Source organism: Capra hircus, chromosome 1 (genome assembly GCF_001704415.2).
Source record: "Capra hircus breed San Clemente chromosome 1, ASM170441v1, whole genome shotgun sequence".
Classification (NCBI taxonomy): Eukaryota; Metazoa; Chordata; class Mammalia; order Artiodactyla; family Bovidae; genus Capra; species Capra hircus.
In genome coordinates, this window is record NC_030808.1 from 93,438,910 (window position 1) to 93,452,914 (window position 14,005).

At 37.8% G+C, this 14,005-nt stretch overlaps 1 protein-coding gene across 1 annotated transcript in view; it reads right to left on the minus strand.

Annotated features, from left to right (window-relative positions):
• NLGN1 (neuroligin 1) overlaps positions 1-13,006 on the minus strand; it is a 783,716-nt gene extending 770,710 nt beyond the window's left edge. Inside the window, exon 1 of the mRNA XM_005675300.3 lies at positions 12,380-13,006. The gene's annotated coding sequence lies outside the window, so the exon portion shown is untranslated. The remainder of the gene's footprint in view (positions 1-12,379) is intronic.

A 14,005-nucleotide genomic window follows, 5' to 3' on the forward strand; every position in this document is an offset into this window, starting at 1 on the left:
AGTGCAGCAGTTTTCAAAGGCCAAGCCTGGCCATGCAACTGAAATGTGCTTTCGGGAAGAGCTCACTGTAAGAGAATCTGACCATCAGCAGACTGTGGGCTTCACACTGGTGGTGGTTCAAGGGGTATCCCATGAGACCCAGGAGTAAGAGAACAAAGAAGCCTGAGTCTGAGTTTCTAGGCCCCATTCAGTGCATACCCTTCTCCTGCTATTGCTCTATTTGCCTGTAATAAAGCTGCCCAATGAGTATAAACTATTTGAGTCCTGTGAGTCCATTCATTAGCTGACCACTTAACGTAAGTAAAGTGCAATTAATTCACATAGTAAGTAATTAAAAATGAAATGAATAAACAAATGTATGCAATCAGAAAAAAAATGTTAGGCTTTAAAAGAAGAGACAGGTCTACTTCGAGTTAGTGGAAGAGGACAGAGTTCATGAATCAAGAGGAATATTAGCTCGGCCTCAAAGAATCAGACCAACGCTGATGGTCACAGAAGGAATTCTGGGTAGAGGGTACATTCTAGAAACAGTGGAAAATACATGTAGTAAATAGTGTGGCTCTCAACCTCCCTGAGGGCAGCTCACACTCCAAGGCAGGAAGTCCACACCAGTGCAGAAATGTCTGCTCTTCCTTTCTCAATGCAGACCCACTCAGAGGGGCCATTCCAGCCCCCAAGCTCCCTATGGAAAGGGGCCAAGGGAGAGGTTGGTGGTGATTCCCTGGTTCCCCCTGCCCAGGTGCTTCTCCCAATGGCAAGCCTAAATAAACTTTTAACAAGCAAATCTCCATCTCAGAGCCTCTTTTATTTTTTTCCCTGAGAAACCTGACCTATGAAAGAAAGGAAAAAGAAGGAGCCACATTTGAGAAGGGCACAGTTTGGTTTGGCCAGAACACAGAGTAAGTGAGGCTGAGCACTGGATGAGACTGGAAAGGCAGGCTACTGCCAAATCAAGCAAGCTCTTCGTTAAAAGGCTAAAGAGTTTGGATTTTATTCACTGGATGATGAAAAACCATTAAATAGACTTAGGAGGGGAAAAGTATTATCAAATATATTCACAACAGAATTAAACTGGCAGTACTGTGGAGCAGAAATCCCCAAAGTAATGGGTTTATACCCCACCACAAGAGGACCAGATGAGAGAAGGGAAGTAAATAGTTGAACTTCTATGTATTATAATGTTTTATAAAGCAAAAAGAAAACAAAACTAAGCTTGATAACATGTATATATGGTTTCATACAGTGACTTCACATGGTTGGATGTTGCATACAGCACTTGAGATGTTCTTGGGAAGGTTATGGTTCTACACTGTAGTGGATTTGCCAGGAGTGGCATTTTGTTGTTGTTATTGTTCTTTTTCAATGTTTGGTGATGTATTAGAGTTAATATCACTGGATAAGCACATTTACACATTTTTCACCATGTTTTAGTTAATATAAACCTCACAAAATTGACTACTAAATTATGTTTTCCCCACAAGATAAATACAGATTAAAAGAAAGTACTAGTAATAGAATATGGATGAGAAACGAGCAGAAATAAAACTTCTCCTAGTTCTAGCATAAGCTCTTCTTCAGCTATACTGCAAGACTGAAAATAATGACTACTAAGAAAAGTTATGACCAACCTAGATAACATATTGAAAAGCAGAGACATTACTTTGCCAACAAAGTCCGTCTAGTCAAGGCTATGGTTTTTCCAGTGGTCATGTATGGATGTGAGAGTTGGACTGTGAAGAAAGCTGAGCACCGAAGAATTGATGCTTTTGAACTGTGGTGTTGGAGAAGACTCTTGAGAGTTCCTTGGATTGCAAGGAGGTCCAACCAGTCCATTCTGAAGGAAATCAGCCCTGGGGTTTCTTTGGAAGGAATGATGCTGAAGCTGAAACTCCAGTACTTTGGCCACCTCATGCGAAGAGCTGACTCATTGGAGAAGACTCTGATGCTGGGAAGGATTGGGGGCAGGAGGAGAAGGGGATGACAGAGGATGAGATGGCTGGATGGCATCACTGACTCAATGGACGTGAGTCTGAGTGAACTCCGGGAGTTGGTGATGGACAGAGAGGCCTGGCATGCTGCAATTCATGGGGTCGCAAAGAATCGGACACGACTGAGTGACTGAACTGAACTGAACTGAGTCATATATAATAACAAGCAGAAAAAATATTTGAAAACATGAAGAAGATAACTTTGAAATGGAAATACAGATACATTTTAGTAGCTCTGAACTGTGCCTTAAGAATCTCTAAAACTTTAGATATTAATAAATAATGAAAAGAAGCTATCAAGTTTATAAGATATTAAAAAAAAAACCTGACTTTTTCTCATTATTTAATGTCTATTTTTGTGTATGTGTTGCAATCTGATAATAGAAATATTTATGGAGGAGTATAAATATATGTACTATGTTTAGTCGCTCAGTAATGTCTGACTCTTTGCGATCCCACGGACTATAGACCACTAGACTCCTCTGCCCACGGAGGATTCTCCAGGCAAGAATACTAGTGTGGGTTGCCATTTCCTCCTTCAGGGGATCTTCCAAACCCAGGGACTGAATCCAGGTCTTCAGCATCGCAAGCGGATTCTTCACCGTGTGAGCCACCAGGGAAGCTATAAACATATATTTCATCCTTTTTATGATTTGGTTATCGAAAACAGAGTAGTATATGACCACAAACATGTGGAAACCATTACCTCAGTAAACGAACTGGTGGAGAAGAAGCCAGAAACAGTTTTATTTTCATATTTTATTCGTCAGTTTGAAGTATAGTTAAATATATCTAAATTTATGTGAAAAAAACATCAAAACCAGCTAATATTAGAGAGCACAGCTACTTGCCAAGCTGTCTCAAGTACTTTACATTAGTCCTCACAACAAACTTATAATCCAATTATTCTTATTTGAACGGAGGAAAATGAGACTTTATACGGCAAGATAACTTTTTTAAGACCACAGAGCTTAAAAAAGAGAGAGAGAGACAGAGAGAGAGACAGAGACAAGACTCCCTACCTCTTAAAGAATATGCCCTGTGTATGATACATGACGTTTTGCTTCTGAATGAGACTAACTCAATAAAGTCGCATACTCAGTTTGAGAGATTTTAGAAAGAAAAACATACAGGACACCAACAGAGGGAAATATGAGGTTAACAGGCATAATATGGAGCAGATGGCATGGTATTGAAAGTTTTTCCAGCAACGTTCCATAACAAGAGGCAAAGAGTAAATGACAGAAGTTAGGACTGAGGATAAGCAAGTTAAGAATGATAGAATTTCAAGGAGCAAAGGTTATAAGAATTGGTCATTTCAGTGTTGAACAGATCAACTAAATCTAGGGAAGAAAGCAAGCAGTACCAGAAGGGCACAAGGAGAAAAAAGTAAGACAGGATTAGAACCAAAAGTCACATAGATGGGAATATCAAAGTTCAAGATTGGTCATGTGGAAGTTCAAGTGCTATCACAGCCCATGTTGCGGCCATACCAGCATGTAGCTACAGAGAACAAATGTCCTGACAAGTATATTCCGCAATGATCATCAATTAATTAACAACTTCATTAATGCCAGCACCAACTACTACGAGTTAGAGAGAATTATCATCTCTGTGTAACAGATAATTAAACTGAAGATCAGAAACACAAAGCCTCTGAAACATTTTTCTATTAAAAAAAAAAAACAGCACAGTTTTATGAATGTAGGGAGTTGCAACAAATAGAAAGAGATAAGGCAGAAGAATTTAAAGGGTTTAAGGATAAACCCTGCCTCCTCCTCAATTTTGTCCAGAGCCCCCTTCCAGAAGGAAGGGCAGGCAGGTCTCTGCGGGTTCTCAGTTTGCAGCCCACTCTCCCTTGCCTTCACAGAATATGTAAGCAGGGTTCTACTTGTTCTCTCTCTCCTTGGGCTACTTCCACTCTGAATGAACTTCTCCAATGACGTAAGCAAACAGCAGAGAAAATAGCATGGTAGGAGAAAAGGCAAACTAAAATTTGACAGTAATAAGAGAAAAAAAAATTACCAACAAAATATTTTAAAGAATAGCAAGGAAAAAATTGTTTAGGTATATTCCAGATATTGTACCCGGTAACAAACTGTCTTAGTGAAAATACAATTCTAATAAAAACAAACAAACAAAGAACATCACTGAGAGTCCTGGTCAGTGAATTCAGTCCAACTTATTTACCAAGATTCTTCCTTCCTGGGGAATACTCTTACCATTAGATTTTGCCTGGAGAGACTCCAGCCAGGATCCCTCAAGGCCATTAGAACTAACAAGATTCAAATGTCAGTTCAGATCCTCGCAGCCACAAAAACACTCCCTCTGCCACTCTCGAAGCATTTGTAGCCTTTTTCTTCAGGAACCTTTAGTACTTTTCACCACAGAAATTTGTAAACTCGGATTGCCTATTCATCATTATTACATCATTTAGTGCCAAGCACTGGGAAGGCCAACAAGGAGATAGTCATGGTGATGACACTCTCAGAGACCGAAAGTCCAATGGGGAAGACAAACGTTATGTGGATCAATCACACCACTCAGTTATAAAGGCTTTGCAAAGAAGGATAATTCTCGGAGGGGAGAGTTAATGAGCCTTGAGTAAAAAGGATGACTGTCCTGAAGAAGTTATCTGTAAACTGGGTTCTGAAAGATGAGTGGAAGTTGACAGGGGACAAATCCTGTCAGAGGCGAGAGAAGACCCAAACACTGTGAAGCCTGGGCCTCTCTGTGAACAAAGAGTTTAGTGTGGCTTCAGAGAAGGGTGAGGCATCAAGCCAAAAAAATCAGGATGTGAGATCTTACCCCAAATATGATGAGAATAATTATAATCACAAAAATAACAATCAGGTTAGCCTTAATATTTGAGAAGAGAGGCTATGGCTTTTGAACAGTTGATTTGAAAGCAACCATCCCCAGAACAATTGATTACATTGTAAGTCATTAGAAAATATCTCTTGAACGACTAACCCATTCATTCTATACATTATTTTTCTTTCATTAACCCTACTATCAGATTTTATTTATTCAACTGTGATACGTGACCGCTGTGAAGGCATTATCTTAATTACACTTGGCAGCAAAAGGAGATAAAACAGAGAAGAGGTGAAGATAAATAGAGGACAATGAAAATTCCTCATCATGCAGAGATGTGGAGGCATGTTCTTATAGACTGGTGACTAATTTTGTTACCATTTGGAAAAAAAAGTGAGATCTGAAGATGCCATAACAGCTTTCTGACAGCAGAAAGAAAAAGAGATCAAGGTGATAGCATTTCCTTCTGCATTTTACAACTGAATATTTCTACTAAGACCATCATTACAACAAATGGCTAAACTTTAGTGAGTTTCTCCTTTATTTTATTTTGGGGATGCAAGCGAAACAATCCATTTAACATTTGACTATATAAATAAGTTTTACTTTCTGTTTACTCTGAACCTACTCTCAGAATCTCTACATATTAATTGCTGTTTTAAAATCTACAGAAGAGGGTTAACTTTCAAATGTGGAAGGATATTAAGAGGATTTGAAGGACAGCAACTGTAAAACAGAATGTTTAAAAATAAAAGCACAGGCAACTGTTTTAATGCATACGTCAAATACCACAGGATGCATATTTAAAACCAATTGGTGATGCTGTGACTCTCCTAGAAGAAAATGAATAATCACTCAAGAGCTCAGGAGAGACAGCCAGGTAGAGTGGATCACTTCCCTGGATATTAAACTGAAGCTTTTGTCTGAAAAGGGCTACTTTGGGGTTGCAAGCCATCGTGTCCAGAAGCATACCTGCCAGCATCTTAAGTGTGCCTTAAGTAACTTAAGTATGCCTGCCAGTATCTTTATAGTGAAGACAGCACAACCTAAGAGCAGTGCTACCTTCTCAAGTCACTGTTCAAGTCTGTTTTTGTTTCTGGTGAGTTGTGCCTGGGAAGAGTGGAGAACTGCCACTCCTGGTGCCCTGCTTAACTGAAGTTCTCTTTAAAACTCCTGTGCTGCCAGACAATGGCTACAACTTTGGCAGAGGCAGTGCTAAGTTTTTCAGTGTGGCCCTGTGCCAGAGTGAGTCAATCTTGACCCCTTGCAGGATGATTAGCAGAGAGGGGGTAGTTAAACCTTTATACCCATTCATTCCTAGGTTTCTGCAGGAATTGGCAAATACTATAGTTACTATTGTTTAAGGAGTAACTGTCTGCTAGGAACTGGACTGAGACCACCAACTCCTTTCATGTAAGGTACCAGACAACAATAAGGGTTCTGTCACTCCTGATTTGGCTTAGAGATCAAGTTTTGCCCCAAAGTGACAGATGATTATACTTGCAATCTTCTTCAGATATTCACATCTTTTATTTCCCTTCATATTACAGTTCTATTAGTACTAACAATAACAGAATTCAAAGCAATACTCTATCCATGTGCCATTTGTATAACAAAACATCAGTGAAAACACAAGAATTTAATATACACATAAGTTTAAGTGAATTCACCATTTAAATAAAATTAAACAATAGGAATCTGGTAACTATAAATTTTTTAAAAACTGAAAAAAGAATGACTAAAATGCCAAACATGATTATATTTTAGATCTTACTGTCCATGTTCTAAGTGTTTGAATTAGTGCTTCCAAAGTTCCTTGAGATATCACATTTTCTACACAGCAGAAAGTAACTCTAATATTCATTTTGGTAAATTATAACCTCAAATAATCCTATTATATTGTGAGTCCTGATAAAATAATTTATCACAATATATAAACTACATAAAAATTTCACTAAAGTTTCAATTCTTATTTGTCTTTAATTAAAATTCAATCTTTTCAATATATTTCTACTTTCGGAATTTTGCACATAGTTTTAAAATATGTATCAATTAAAACTAACAAGTGACTTAGGTTAAGAAAAATTAAAAGCAAAAATGAAGAGATCAGGTATTAAGCAAGAAGTTACATATTTAGTTGTTAATATGCAAGACTAGGATGAGGTTTTTTTAGTCATTCAGCAATATTTGTCAGTTGCAAGTAATATGTCAGGCACTATTCTGGGTGTTGGAGGAAAACACATGGCTTTGAAAATCCAGACAATACCCCCTGCCATTATAGAGGTTACATAAGCTATACCACTGTATTATTGTAGCATGTAAAATGCATTACTCATATATTAAATAATTCCTCAGGTTTATTACTAAAGACCACAGCTTTAAATAACAGAAAATTTTGGCAACAATCTCATAGCAACATATGCATTAGAATACTTGGCACAGTTAAAGAGGTAAAGACACTAAGTGACTTTATTTTTTACCCATAAGAAAAAGGATAGATAACAACGTCACATGTGTGTAAAGTTTTGGACAGCTAAGTAATATAGATTTAAATTAAAAATGACAGATGCACCGACTTGAAACTTGAAACATAATGGTTACTGAAGTGAACCTTTACTCCTTGTAGCCTTATGGTTAACTAGTAGATGGCTGAGTATGATTTTCAGGTCTTAATATTGACAACTGTTTGTCAATGTGATATGTGGTAATCACTGTTTTTCTGGTGAGTTCTGTCATAAGGGGAATGGTGGTCCTATGGAAAAAACTTATACTAACAATAATTCCAAGTTAGTTTTTATCAAGTCAGTATTCATTGATTTAATGAGTGACCATGTTAAATTTCCAAGCATGGAATATTCCATATGAAAGTATGCACCATAACTATCTAAAAAAAGACAAGAAGATTTTCAATTCACTTTGAAATGTTACAACTAACCCCTTTTTTTTCCCCTCAAAGACTCAATATTCACTGGGTATTTCAAAGAGGAAAAACCTACCATTACACATAGGTATGTATAAGAACAAGTTAGCCTGTCTGTTGCCAAAAAGACAGTTGTTGAAGAGCATGTATAAGACCTTCATGCTATTGCCTGACTGCTTTCCTCTTTCCAGAATTACCTACATTAAATACAGACGAAATGTAAGAAAACCACAAATATCTCTAGGGAAATATTTGCCCAGTATTCCGTCTCTTCTCCAACTTCTGCCCAGATATAAAATGCCACCACCAAATAAATAAATGGGCAAACAAATAATCTCTAAAATTTATTTCTAAGTGCCCAAAATTAAACAGAACTATAGGTGCAGGTAAGTTGATATATGAGCAGTCCTCTAACTGAAACACCACCTACAGCACACCCAAAGGGATGGCATGGATTCTGACTGGTAGATTAGGCAGGCATATATGGTATTAGGAAAACTGACCACAGAAAAGTGAAAGGCTACTGTGTGGCTACTGAAAGGCTACTGTGTCTGAAGGGAAGTGGTATAGAACATGCCTGGATATAGTTAACGTATTAAATCGAAATTGTTATAGTAAAGTGTAAAGCCTGAAATAGTGTATATTCTTTGATTTCATAAGGCAGAGCCAAGCGCATCAACTTAAAGGCAGGTCCTAAGATGTCAACTGAGTTTAGTAGGTCTAGTCTCAACCTGGAACTTTCTTTCTTGTCATGTATCCCTGTGGTTTTTCATTTTATATCTGCAGTAATAACTTAACTTACATTTGTTCCAAAATGAATTTCATGCTTAACTTGTTTTTCTTAATTAAACTTTCTTTAGCAGTCCCTAATATGTGTATTATTGAAACTCATTAGTCCTATTCACGCTTGCCTGTCAGTTTTTGGCTACACATTCATATATTGAAGTGCTCGGCTGCTATATATAGGAAGAAAATTAAATAATAAATATGGGAATTGAACGTTTTATGAGTGTCAAGATGAAAGAGTGCCTGCAAGGCCCATAAGGTTTCACACAAAAGAGGCATTACTGCTAAAGCTAACATGCTGACACATCTCTCATCTATAAAGTCTGCAGTAATGGCAGCAGTAAAGCGTTTCGCCATTGACTAGAATTTCTCTTACATGCAACGGAAACAGGCACAGAAGAGATTATACTGACTGTTATAAAAAGAATTCATATAAAATCCTCCAAAAGTTTAATGTCTGATAATTTCAAATGCCTGGAGTGATTTATTAGTTTTGCTTAACTTCAGTTAAGCTTAGAGTTGGCAGTCTCTCTCTCTTTCACACATTTGCTACCATAAAGGTGTTTTTTGTGGGGGTGGAGGACAGAAATAATTCATATCCTTCTATAGTAAAAGAGTGACAGTTGACATTGTCAATGTGATGTCATTAATAACAAAGGAAAAGTAATCAAATCTGTTACTATAAGAAATTATTCTTAGGAACAGTTGAGAATGTTGCTATCCTACAAGATTAAGAGATTAGCTACTTGAAAATGTTTTAAATTATCTTTCAAAAAGCATTTAAAAGGACACCCTACATTTATCATGAGTCTTCTATATGTTAATTTTTCAAAGATTTTCTGGGCTTTGCAAATTTGAAATATTGAAAACTGAAGTTTTAAACTAACTATAAGTTTTAAGTTTTGTTGTTAGCATTTCTTGACAAAGCAAAAGAAACAGAAGATTTGCATTTTGAGATGCCATGTGTTAAATTTCAACAAATCATTAAAATAGGAGTGCCCTTTTCATTTTGCTTTCAATTAAGAGTGGAGCAATTTCCTTTAAAAAAAATCGGTTAGTATAAAATAACATTTAACTGTATTTAAATATCTCAAAATCATGAAACAAATATGCAGCAAATGTATTAGCACCCCCTGAATGTTAGGCCAGCTAGATCACACGAAAGGGTTCTAGGAACAGGTGCAGCAAAGCTCCAGTGAAGCAACTTGAGTTATTCCATGGTGATAAGCTTTGGGGAATCCAAAGCTATTTCTCATCACACACATTAGAAACCATGCTTGTCATTTTCAGGGCTAATTGAGAGTTTCTACTTATTTACCCCAAACTACCACATTTTGTGTATTCTGTAGCAAAATTGGAACAGATGATCAAGGCCACCATGTTCTTTTTAACAGTCATGACAAAAAAAAAAAAAAAGACCAAAAATATTATTTGAATAAAGTAGAGTAAATGTAACTAAGTGAACTCTTCAGGTTTTTTAATAGCTCTCAAAATAATTCACTCTATTAATAATAGAGAACATTTATGTAACTGGGTGAGTTGCTCTTCGTTTACTGTAGCTTTTAAATTATTTGGGGGTATATAGTTTTATTTATTTTTATTCCTATTATTATTAACTTTCCAAAGTGAATCTACCACCTACAAAGTTTACCAAAGTTTTATGTTAGGAACTGCTTGTAGAAACCACAGAGTGGGTTAAAAGTTTTCACCTTTTCATTTTCACTGCCAAAAGAAAATGGAACAGGGGCCACAAAATATTGATTATTCTTGCCAGAGGAAAATATTGTTCAGTCATGACAAAGGCACTTTAAGCCAACTCTTCCGACTTTCTCACCATTGTGCATGCCACTACCACCGGGTCAGTGGTTGTGAAAGATGTAAATTCACTTTTACAAGGACTTCCTTTTTCATATCTCATACTCTCCATCTACTTTCATAGTCTCAACACTATATTCTCTACTGGCCTATAAAGAGGGATTCTAATCCATCTCCCATTTGCCTTCATGATATATTTACTATTATATTTTGTTATTTGTTAGCTGTCTGTTTTAACTTAAATTTTTAAAAAGATGTTAATATTAGTGGACAATGTAGCTATGATCAGTGGCTAGAATGTACCAAAACACAGAATATCCATTCTTCTAGCTCATGCTGCACATAAACCACATGACTTAGAGCTGTGTTTAAAAGGCAAACCCAGCCTCAGAGATATCTTCTTAAAACTAACACCCCTGCAGGAACTATTTCTTGCTATTTTTATAATCTCTAGAAAAACGTTAAAGTCTGCAGAAATAAGTAATAACGTTTCCAATGTAGAACCCTTGGGAGACAAGAGTTTCATTTTTTGCTATTTAATCTTAAAAAGGAAAAAGGAATGGCATTGATCTTGTTTCAGAATTTAGACTTAAGAAACACATAGATACACACAAATCCAAGAAGAAAGTTTGGTGAGGCTCCTCTTTTAATACCAGAATGTCTTATGTATCTGGAATTCTTGAAGTACTTGATGATGAGTGCTTAGTTCACGATGAAGAGGTTTTAATGCTAAAACCATAAAGGTATATGGTATCTACATCTATTTCATAGTCTATAAACAGAGACCCCTGAAAAAATATTTGATGCTCTTCTTTAAAATAATAACATGTAGATCATTCATTTTTGTTTTAACAATTATCTATCTCCATTTTAGTCTAATGCAGCTGAATGACTGAGGTTTAAAATTTAACGAAATGGCCTTAAATAGGAAAAGCCAACTAACATTCTGAAGGTATAAGGAGCCTATGAAGGCAGGGGAGTGCCTTAACTCATTTAACATATCTACATACATATTTTAAATCCCTTCTCTCTACGTAATTGTTCTGAACCTATGCAGACTCCAAAATTGATTCAGAATTATATGCCTTTCTGGATTCCAAAGCAACTTTTAGTTTCCTTAGTCAATCAATACTCACTCATTGGAGTGATTATTTTTAATTACATCTACTGAAATTGATTTCCCTTCTGTAAATAAAGATGAGCTTTTGTTGACAGCAATGAAATAATATTTAAAAAAAAAAAAAAAAAAGCTCTTAATTCAGCAGCAAGAAAACGTCTGGAAACGCGCGCGCACCGTTCAGTTGGAAAGAAAAGCCAGTAAGTGGTGAGGCAGCCAGGGCAGGCATGCATTGGAAATACAGCCGGCTGCCTGGCGCACTTGCCAGCCTGGGCCCTCGGCAGAAAGGCTGCAACGCCTTCCTGGACTGGTCCAACTCGAAGAAAAGTTACCTCGGACTGTATTAGCAAAGTCGTACAAGTGAATTACAAGACAACATGTGTGGCCGGTCACCCACTCTTATAGTCTCCGTCTGATGCAGTGAACCTGTAACCCTTTAGTGTTCGGCGGGGAGGAGGGAGAGGCGGGAAGGGGAAGGATGGAAGGGGAAGGGAGAAAGAGACAATACGAAAACGGCCAATCCCCCCTGCAAAATTCCCCTAGAAGCCAAGACAGCTGCCAAAACAGCGGCAGAGATAGCAGCGGTTTCTACTTGGGCTTTCCCCCTCCACATGCAGGTTTTCCAAGGCATCGTTGCCTCCTCTCTTTAAAGTATCAGTAGGAGAAAGCTCTAGATCCAAGAGGGATCTCTCAACTGAGAGATTTTCAACGCAAAGTTCAGAGCTTGGAGGGTTGCTCGGCTTTCCCACCGTCGCCACAAAACACTGTTTTTAAGCTCGATCTAGGTAGCTCCCTAGAGATCTACCGGAGATGTGCGAGGTGGTTCACATCCCTCCACTTCACTCCCCATTTCACAGGCACCGCGTCCGCAGCACCTTCCGCGCAGCGGCACACAGACCCAGGCAGCCCCCTCCCAATAAAAGACCCCAAACTTACCCTCAGTAAGATAAATCCACAGAGCGAGCCCCCTCATCTTTCCCCAGTCCCCTTCCAATAATTCAAGGAGACAGTTTCTACAACACTTCGCCGTCAAATACAAGCTGAATTGCTCCAAGTATTTACCAGTTCCTAGACGCTGATTTTGGAATCTTGAGCATCCGGTAATTCTTGTTTGACAATTCAAGATGCTGCCTTTATTTGTTTTCTTTTTTTCTTCTCGAAGCAGCCGCAACCCCAGTTTTGCGCCCCCCCCTTCCTTTTTTTTTTTTTATTCACCCACGGACACTTCCAAAACGTGTCGATTGATCCTTTTTTCTCTCCAGCTGCAACCACGATCCAGAATCCTTAGGACCCCAAGCCACCTCCATGTAAATCCGAGCATCAGGCAAGAAATACAAATGATCAAACAACGTTACTTCTTTCAGCTGCAATCAGATAATCCTACTAATCCAATAGATTTATCTCGATTGGAAATTGACCTCAAAAATGAATCCCTGGTGCTGATGTCCAGTAGAGCGATTTCGTAGCCCTGTTCGGATGACCAAAAGAACTGTGGATTCTTTCTTTCTAAAATGTTTTTGGATTCTGGGTGCACAGCTAGCAAAAAAATGCCGAGGACCCTGGTTTTCCCCTAATATAGGTTTCCACTCCAAATCAGTGCAGGATGAAAAATGGTACAAAGATACCCCTAGTGGCTTAAGGTGATATTGCAGGGACTCATTTTCTTTTTTCTTTTTTTTGAAATCCCTTCTCCTCACCTTTTCCCGCCCCCCCCACCCCCCAATGTAGATAACTGGCTGCTATAGTAGTGAAACAAGAAGGCTGACCGTAGATTACCATGAATAGTATGTGACTACTTGAAAAAATCGTCTTTCTTCTTTGTTTTACTTTAAAGACTGAATCTGTGCTTCTTTCTCCTCAGTATTCCATCTTTTTCCTACAGAAACTTTCCCAGGGGGGATAGAGTAGCTAAAAGGCCAATTTGGGACAGCCAGTGATTTCAAAGCAAATGTATTTGCTTCCTGAATAACTACAGATATCAAAAGAAGCCTCAGTGTGCCTGAGATATGCTGTGTTTTTGGGGGGGAACCTAAGGAGCATATACATATATTTGTATATATATGTATACATATACACACACATATATATGTGTATATACATGCATTTATGGCAGGTTTTAGAGGGAAAAAAATGCAATGAATTTCAGGATTCCATTCGGTAAGCAATCTCTCTTAAACTTTACTGTGCCTACCAATAACCTAGTGATCTTTTTAAAATGAGGATTCTGATCTAATAGGAACAGGCAACGGATGAAATTTGCCTTCACAGCAAGTCTTCTGACCACACTCTGATTTATCAAGGGCCCAGTAAACTCAGGAAGCTTAATTCACCTTCCTGCTGGTGGGTGTAGTAGCTGCAAGGACTCCAAGATTTTCTTTCCTAATTGACTAAATAATTAAACCTTTTTTAGTGTAAGAGCTACTAAGGAGTCAAGAGATCTTACTTCTACCACTGGTTTTGTTGTTAATTGGCTATGTGACTTTGAGCAGTCACTTTTGACCCAGGGTTAATTTATCTATTAAAAATCAAAGAGTAAACTCAAATAAATTAACAGGTATACTT